Source organism: Montipora capricornis, chromosome 13, assembly GCF_036669925.1.
Source record: "Montipora capricornis isolate CH-2021 chromosome 13, ASM3666992v2, whole genome shotgun sequence".
In the NCBI taxonomy this organism is placed as follows: Eukaryota; Metazoa; Cnidaria; class Anthozoa; order Scleractinia; family Acroporidae; genus Montipora; species Montipora capricornis.
The window spans coordinates 36,952,801-36,962,460 of record NC_090895.1 but is presented as its reverse complement, the minus strand read 5'-3'; the positions used below and the strand labels follow the sequence as shown (position 1 = coordinate 36,962,460).

The following is a 9,660-nucleotide window of genomic DNA, read 5'->3' as shown; positions in this document are numbered from 1 at the left end:
TAACCTGACGAACACGAGAACTCAGAAAAATTAACATTCGACCAGAGAAGCATAACGTTCCAAGAAATGATGCTGACTCCGGTGTGAAAAACAGAAAGCATGTCTACCTCTGTACTGCATTCGCCGCTTGAGGCGGAGCTTGCTGGGCTTGTTGAATCGGAGGAGCCGATGGTCCTGGCGCTTGAGGAACTTGAACCATAGATGGACAGAATAAAAACCCACACTTCGAACCAGAGTCCGTGGATTATACGGCAAAAGAGATGGACAAGATGGGGCACTTAACCTTTATAGTCGCGAATACATAAACCATTGTGAATTCCAGGCTTTGTTGTCACATTCCAGCGCTTAATACGCTCCCGTGGAGCATTTTGGCCAGTTTGAAGTGATATGTCAAAAACGAGAGCGAGTGTTTCATCAGCGATTCCAAACACCGAGAAGCAAATGAAAGTACGACGCCGTAGCCGGAGTACTCTTATTGTTTCGAGGTGTTTGAAACCTCTGATGAAACACGAAGCACGAGTTTTTGACATGACTTCTCAACCTTTTGTTTTACTGTACCAAGTATGAGTGTTATGTGAGGATCTTTTGTTTTATCAGACAAGTGATAGTAATTTGTAAAGGAAATGAATATAAAAGGTACTAGAACTTTGGAAGAAATTTACATAATAGGGAGTAATGGAGAGCGAGTCAGAATCTCGTCGTTTTCGCCTGCCAAAATTGTCTTCCCAAAAAAGTGATTCAGTTTACGACGCCTATCCAGTTTCAACTAAATATGAAAAGAATCGGGCTGTGAACTTGCTGAATGGCTGAGGTTAAGAGAGATGCAAGTGCCGGTTTTAGATTGCGATAGACTTTTCAAAGACTGTTAAGCCTTGAGAGCAGACATTGCTGGAATGGATGCTCTTTCGCTGAATTATTGGGTGTCCAAACTGGTTTTAATCCTCTGGGCCCGGTTGTTGAAAAGCCGATTAACGCTAATCCCAGATTAAAAATTAACCAAGGAGTTTATTTCTCTACTCCCAAATGCTGTTCAACGCTGATATTCGACAAAAATATACATCAGAAGAAGTCAATCTTGGAAAACAAAAATAAGCAAAAGAACCTTTCACCAAAAAGTTGAAAACATGAAACAAATGTTCACGCTAATCCTGGATTAAGTTAATCGGCTTTCGAACAACCGGGCCCTGGACGTCAATTACAAGAGGTACTCCTAGAGTTTTATGTCGAATATTATTCGGGAAATTTAAAATGCATTGTGTGCGCGTAGTTTATTTATATGTGTTTTTTCCGAAGGTTTATTAGGTTTATTAAATTCAAGTGTCTTGATCAGTTTTTTTTAAGCTAATTTGGGCGTTTCTTGGTCTGTAGTTTCATTGGGTATCAAGGCACATGCACCTGACCAAAATGGGGCACTCCGATTGGCTAATAACCTTATGAATTATTAATGAGTTTGAGAAGTAATGATCTAAGTTTCATATGACTGAAACCATTCGTTCATTTGACTGTATTGTGTATTGGCATAAGTAAATGAAAAAGCTTAAGCAAAGAGGGCGTCGCTAAGAACAAGATTGACTCGAAATAATAGATTATTGAAAAATTAGTGAAAAAAATGTACTGCACGCCCTGCGCATGCGTTTATCATTTTAGTACATTTCTTTGCCGTTGTCGTTCTGACATCAATATTAAATTTAGGGAAATTAAGCAACGACAAAGGCAACGAAAACGCCACAAAGCAAGAGTATGAATGGTTAGAAAAGGAAAAATACCGAATGAAAGGGTGTTTGCTGCACTTTTAAGATTAAAGTGTTCATTGAAACGATTGTTCAGTTGACTTGATTGTCATTGTCACAGGAGACCTCCGATGACACCACCAATTATAGCTCCTTTGTAATCTTTCTCTTCCTCTACGTTGACTGCAACTGAGCAAAGGCAACAAATTTTAATTTAACCACGTGACAGGAACTTCCACACAGCGAGATCCCGGACCTCGTCGGCCCGCATGGAAAAACCAGACTTATTTTCAAGGTAAATACACCTTATTCCAAAATGGCCGCCATTTTAGTATTCCTTTGTTTCCATGCAAATTGGCCATTTTGGCCTCGTTCAAGGTTGAATATTCTTTTGAATTTTACTTTTGAAAGCGAGGCCATAAGGGTCAATTTGCATGGAAGAATACTAAAATGGCGGCCATTTTGGAATAAGGTGTATTGTACAAATTAAATGGCAAGCTGACTATCTATAAGTCGGGAGGGCCGACTCTGACAAAACGCAGTTCTTTTCCCAGGAAAAGTTCGCACAAGTCTTTGGGTATATACACAAAGGTAAATTATGGGGAATACGCCCTTTGATTTGCGCAATATCCGAATTTAAAAGCTTTTAACACTGTCATAAGTAAACTCAGTAATGTAATTTTTTTTCTTTCACACAGTTGGTGGAAACTGAAGTGAGTTCTTTGGTTTGAATCTCATCTTCAATGAAAGAGGATCTATCGGCGCCACTAACTCTAAGTGACCGAGAACAATAGGTGTTATGCATGATTATGAAATATAGTCAAAATTCATCCCTAAGCCTCGTTTGTACGAAATTATTCATATCGTCTGGACATGCAATACTCTTCGCACGTGGGTTTTTTTTACAAGTTTGCTCCTCTGAGATTTAGCTCATGCTAAAATTTACAAGTTTAATTTTCAAATTGAAGGATTGGTGGTGAAATTAGCTAGTCAGACGTCATCAAGCATTAAAGGCCTGGCCAAACGCACGCAACATTTCCAAGGCAACACCTTGCAACATTGTTTGGCACAACATGTTGCGTACGTTTGGCCACCCTGTTGCAATATGTTGAAACATGCTGGATGATGTTGGATCAAATTTGAAAACGGTCAAATTTTTCGTGCAACATTTTGGATGTTGCATGTTGTTGTACTCGTTTGGCCACGTTCACGCAACATTGTTGCACTGGGGCATGCGCACTAGGTTCACTTTGTTGGGTACCTGGGGCTGGGACACATAAACATCGACATGTTGCGTTGAAAATGTTGCGTGCGTTTGGCCGGCCCGTTCGGGCTGTTGAAAAAGTCAATCAATGCGATCAAGAGAGAGAGAGAGGGGGGGGGGGGGGGAACGAGGGGGGAGGAGAGGGGGAGGGAGAGAGAGAGGGGGAGAGATGTTCAAAATCGAGTGCGTTACAAACTCTTTCCCTCAGAAAATCAGAGTAATAACTTTGGCGAACTGATCACAACATACGAAAACAATCAGTTGTCGATTAATAGCAGTCGTGACGCAGACCGCCTGCGCTAAAACAAGAGCAAGTAAGTCACAATTGGATTAACTTTCGTCCCTCTCTAGACGACCGCGTGGCGACAGGTATTTTCAAGCCACCTACCAAGATGAGCATAATGTAAAATCAAAGTAATCGCTGAGTGACTTAAAAATTCAATGAAAAATCTCTCTCCAGTAAGGAGAAAAACGAACAGCGAGAATCTTACCTTCCACGGTGGTGAAAGATGGAGGTTCTGTACTTGTGCTATTTGTACCATTTATATCTCGCGAGGATGGCGCGAAGTAAGTCCCATGCGTTGATTCGCATATCAACGATCCGTCAACAGGTTCCACAGCGTTCATACCGTCAGTAACCCAGCCCTTTTTTGTTTCGTTGAAGTAACTGCACATAACCTCTTAATATTCGGGTAAATCACCTATGTTGAAAGTGAGCTTAAGTGGCGTTGAAAGACCATGGAGGGGGATTTCTGTTTTGCTGACAGGGTCGAAAAAATCGAGACCAACAACCTGTAAAAAGAAGAAATTGAGGTTGTGCCACAATTTCATTTTGATACAGAGTGCGTGTGATGATTGAAACTAAGTGTTCTTAGATAGATTTAGAGGGCCCTTACTTTAAATAGATATACTGTAGTTCGTTCGAGAGGAGCTTACGCAACCGTTCCTTGAACAACGCAGTCCAGGTAAATTTTCCCATACGTTGGTCGTAAAGGTGGTGGTATTGGTACAACCTTGTTCCCAGGGCTTTTGTCCTCCGAGAGTAAGGCCGACTCTCGGCGAAGAAAAGTGGCAGTGGTAGTAGCAGTGGCAGTAGCAGTGGCAGTGGTAGTGGTAGTGGTAGTGGTAGTGTAGTGGTAGTGGTAGTGGTAGTGGTAGTGGTAGTGGTAGTGGTAGTGGTAGTGGTAGTGGTGGTAGAGTGGCAGTGGTAGTGGTAGTGGTAGTGGTAGTGGTAGTGGTAGTGGTGGTGACAGTGGTAGTGACAGTGCCCGTGGTAGTGACAGTGGCAGTGGTAATGGTAGTGACAGTGGCAGTGGTAGTGGTAGTGACAGAGGTAGCGGCAGTGGTAGTGGCTGTGGTAGTAGCAGTGGTAGTGGTAGTCGTAACGGTAGTGGTATTGGCAGTGGTAGTGGTAGTGTTACGAGTTCGATGTTTTTGAGGATTGGTAGCTTGAAAACTAAACTGAACGCAGGGTGGTCGGAGCAACAACAAGAATATTTATTCCAAAACGAACGTAGTTCCCACGAAGTAAGACTCTAAACAGCACGTACTCGATTAACTTACACGGCCTCCGCCAACTTGAATAAACACTGCTTCTGTCACACGTGACTAAACACGGCTAACGCCAACTCTCTTCGCTTGTGAAAAATTAGTTAAAAACTCCGCTTGGACTCGTCTACTTATATACTCTCACAATAAGCTTCTAGAACTATCTAAAACAGTAAACAATCTAATTATAGAAAGATTACAAAACACACCGATTTAGAAACGCTTACGCACGAACCTAAAAATATACAAACTACGTAGACAGTAACGCTAGTCACGCAGTGCTATTTTTCGTAACATAACCCCCTTTCAGGAGAAATTTCCTAAATTTATCCTAAACGAGATGCTTCCGTGAAGCATACACTGGCTTGCCTGTGGTACGTGCTACAGAAAATCAGAAGGCACTGAATTGTGTGGTATTGAAATACAGCATTCCAGTCTCTGAAGAATAACAAATAAAAGAGAAGCGAGAAACATTGGCTTCTGGGCTGACATGTTGATAATTTTCAAGTTCCCTCAGAACTTCTTTTCACCACAAGTGTGCCCTATGAGCATCCGAAAACTTTTTAATACTAAACTTCACTGAAGTCAAGCCCTGTTTCGCGGGGTTAGTGTTGGGATGGGAGACCAAAACAATAAACCCCTCATAAAAAACAGAAACATCTGACCGAAAATACTATTAACGCTAACAAATGCGAACTCAGCAAGGTACAGATTCTGTTAGCGTGCTTTATGCAAAACAAATATTGATGAAAAAGCAAATAAACATATACTGACAAAAACTTGCGATAAAAGCGTCCGACGTTTCGGCGACATCTTGGCGCCATTGTCAAGGGAAACTAAATTAAATATGCGATCTCAAGAGAAACTAAGAGTCCAGATACACAGTTTTCAGATACACAGTTTTCAGAAAGAGCAGAAGGAAGTTTCCCGGACGGTCGATCGAGAATAAAATATTTACGACATGAAAACAACATTAATTTTGAACCGTGAATATAGAATATAAAAAGTTACGATCAGCGACAAACATTTTGGGAGATTTTTGCTACGTTCAAGTAAATTGCAAAATCGAAAGTGACATGGCCGGAATTCAGCGGGCGCCGTGATTAAAGTTACCGCGGCATGTTTACTCGCCAAACAGTGAAGCATCTGTGTCAAATGATGGCAAGATACCGGGTTTTTGTAAGTTTCTTTTTCTGTCAAGTGTTATAAAGTTTGACAATGAAATGAGCGAAGTCAAAACAAAGATCACAATCGCTTAACTCTTGTTTATGCAAAGTCAAAATTTACTCTCCAAGACGCGTACGACGTTATTTATCACCAGGTAATTCCATCATTTTGGAAATAGCAGCTACTTTATTATTCATCTGCGTCACAAGTTTTCATTGATTTTGGGGCTCATTTTGTTGAAACTCAAGCACGCTTCCAACAGGCCTGTGAACCCTTCCTGCTTACAGAGCAATACTAAAAAACGTCTCCCATATCACATTTGAACCTTAAGCTCGAAAATTCAATACACAACATGATATTATAATTCACAAAGGCAGAAAATACCACAGAATCCTTTTCCAGCGAAATATTTATTGAAACAAACAACATATTTGCTCTTGGAGGCGAAAACCTCTTCTTATTTCATTGCGTGCGTGAAGACAAGAAACTCAATCGTGTCAAATTACCATGTACTTCAGGTAAATGCAGCTCACTTTGAGTTCGTCTCGACGGGCGATAGATTGTTGTCGAAGTCCAGTGCTCGTCGCTTTTGAGATTCCTGCCTATTTTATCCAACTGACTTTCTATTATTGAGCTCCATAAGGGTATATTTTGTTTAAGGATCCACTAAAACGCCATTCGCGTTACATGACTTTCGACGCCATTGCAGGCTAAGTTAATGATTCTACTGTGTCCACCAGAGAAATCTACGCATTTCCACTACCCTCTCGATCCTAAGAAAATACTCGCAGAAGGCTCTATCCACAAAGACACCACTTACCAGGGGAGTGACAGGCAAGACTTTTACCGACACGGAAAAAAAAAAAAAAAAAAAACTAAAAAAAAAAAAAAAAAGAAAACAAACAAACTAAACGAAGACCTCGACTGGGTTTGCCTTATAAGGCAACCCAGTAAAAAAAAAAAGAAAACAAACAAACTAAACGTAGACCTCGACTGGGTTTGCCCATAGGCAACCCAGTAATAAACTGGTTCGATTGGAGAACTTTCATGAAGATTGCGAGAGTATTGTGCTTGATCAGAAATTCAGTGTAACTTCAGTGTCTACTCCTGATCTCGCAATTGATTCCAAGTTGGACTGGATCTAGCCAATGAATTCGCATAATAGAAAAACACGGCAATTTGTGACTACGATGAATTCGTCCGCCGAGAATGAAGCACTTAAACAGAACACAAACAAAGGGAGATACTTATCCCAACCCACACTGGACATTGTGACGCGTTGATTTCTTTAGCTGGTGACGTACTATTAACAGTCAAAACTCAACGGTCGTTTTCCTTTATTTATTTTCAAAACAAAGAATTGAATTTAAGCGTTTACTGATCAGGAAAGGAAAAAATAATAGAAAACGAAAAAGCAACAAATGTTCTCGTACTCAGTGTCAAGATACCTTTGTGTTTTGTTTCGTGAAGCTGAATATTGCTTTTTTTATCATGAACAATTTGTCTCAATCGTATTTTTTTCTGCTTTTATCACTTTTTCTTTAGTTTTAATTCACATACGCTAAAACAAACTGATTGATTTGTGTCTCCAGAAGGAAATGTGGCAGGCAACCTCGTTCCCAGGGGCTCTCTTCTAACCGGCGAGAAAAGAGACCCTGGGGTTGGCGGACCATTAAATTGGAAAATTCCAGTTAAAATCAACATGTGTCTTTTGAAATCAAGGCTTAAAACTTTGGCCGCGCTTAGTGTTTGGTTAACATAGTTTTGAAATCCACAGAAAACTAATAATAGATTGTTTGGTCACGGGTACACTTTAACAATGTTCATCATAGAACAATAGGCAGCTTAAGCACAAAACAATAGGTTTAATTAGAAAAAAAAAACAATAGTTTTGCATGCCCCGCACGTGCGTTTCGCATTTTGATACATTTCTTTGCAGCTCTCGTCCTGACAACGACGTGAAATAATTGTATTTGGAGGAAGCAAGCATCTGACAAGCGTCTAACTACAACAAATGTTTCAAAGAGGAATTATATCGAAAAATTACTGCTAATGTCCTTGTATAAATAAAAATCTGTTTCGAAATTAGCTTTTTCATTTAAATGACTTCGTTGTGAAAAACTCAACCTGTCAATCAAATACCGTGTGACGTCAACGCCGTTTGAAAATCGTGCGGATATATATAATTTTCGAAACTAAATACATCTCAAAAGTTATAGCTGCAGCAATTCAAGGTTATCTATAACACATACGAACATTTTTCGGTAAAGAAGTTCAAAGAAAGTGTTTTACAAGCTTTTCATAATCATGTAATGATAATAATGATAATAATGTAGCGTTTTCTCGGTTTTCTGTCGTAGTTTGAACCATGAATAAGATTGAAGGTGAACGAACAGCTTTATGTATTTTACAGGTTGAGGCGCCGGAGAACAGACCCTTGGTTGACGCTGCTCCTGGTGTATTTGGAGGATAAAACCGTTTCGTTGGTTGTACTGGCAGATGCTGTAGATATTTCGAGCTTGTTGCTCGCAGTGGTTGGTGGTGTTTTCCATGTGCTTTGAGCGGCTCAATACAAGTGACATTTATGGTGAGATGCACATGCATATTTGTACGAATCCAGACTCCTGAGATTCTTATGGCCGCTGAATTGCACCACACCACGTGATGCACGGTGTCCCTCAAGGCTCAGTACTCGGGCCGCTTTCATACCTTCTGTATACTGCCCCATTAGGAGGCATTGTCCGGAAACATGGAATGATGTTCCATTTCTATGCCCACGATTCTCACATTTATTTTTCATTTGATTCCAATACTCGAACTGGTTACTGCTTCAAGGTTAGAAGCATGTGTTAAAGATGTCAGTGATTGGATGTCTGCTAACAAGTTAAAAGACTGAACTTCTAATCATAGCATCACAATTAGGCCCAAAGCCCCAACTATCGTCGCTACATGTTTGTGGTGATCAGATCAGCCCCTCTGTTTCGGTTAGAAATGTCGGTGTGGTTTTCGATTCTCATATGAAATTTGAGCCTCAAGTGTCTAGCATATCTAAAGTATCCTTTTTTCATATCCGCAATATATCTCGTATACGAAAGTATCTGAGTGAGGAGAATACCAAAATTTTGGTCCACGCGTTTGTCTCCGGTAGGTTGGATAATGGAAATGCACTGCTGTACGGACTTCCTAAATATCTCATTGCAAAAACTCCAATCTGTTCTGAACTGTGCTGCCCGCTTGACTCTATGCAAATAGAAATATGACCATGCAACTCCTTTGTTGATCCATCTTTATTGGCTACCTGTTAGTCAGCGCATTATTTTTAAGATACTATTATTGACATTTAAGGCGCTTAATGGGCTTGCGCCAATGTATATAACTGAACTGCTGGATAGATATGTACCGCCGCGTCCACTACGATCTTCATCTAGGGGTCTACTGAAGGTTCCTCGGTCCATTACTAAGTATGGCGACAGATCATTTTCCGTCTGTGTACCAACACTTTGGAATAGCCTACCTGATCATTTGAGACTTGCAACTGACCTCTGTTCTTTTAAGCGAGATCTTAAGACTTACTTGTTTCGCGAGTCTTTTTATTAGGGTAAGGTTAGCATTCTTTTTATGATAATATTTTAGTTGCTTTCTATTTTAGTGGATCTTGTAAACTTGATGTGCAGCGCCTTAGAACTTTAGGATCATGTGCGCTATATTAAGTCTTTTATTATTAATTATTATTATTATTATTATTATTATTATTATTATTATTATTATTAGGAACTTCTCTGAAACAATGCCTATGGAGGTCTTTCTGACTGCGTGACTTGTCACTTTCCAATCCCATTCTTTTCGCCTCCATTCAGGAACTTTCCAATAGAATTCTTGCCAGGTGGACCATTCATGTACCTTACTGTATTCGTTCGAGCGGCGCATAATAACTGCTTTTTCTTGTTAGGA

General features: G+C 40.2%; 1 long non-coding RNA gene across 1 annotated transcript in view; it reads right to left on the bottom strand.

Moving 5' to 3' along the window:
• Positions 1-1,355: 1,355 nt before the first annotated feature.
• Positions 1,356-9,660, bottom strand: part of LOC138030268 (uncharacterized) — a 17,508-nt gene continuing 9,203 nt past the window's right edge. Inside the window, exons 2-3 of the long non-coding RNA XR_011128055.1 lie at positions 3,486-3,786; positions 1,356-1,919 (exon numbers count right to left, since the gene is read on the bottom strand). This is a non-coding gene — a long non-coding RNA (uncharacterized lncRNA). The remainder of the gene's footprint in view (positions 1,920-3,485; positions 3,787-9,660) is intronic.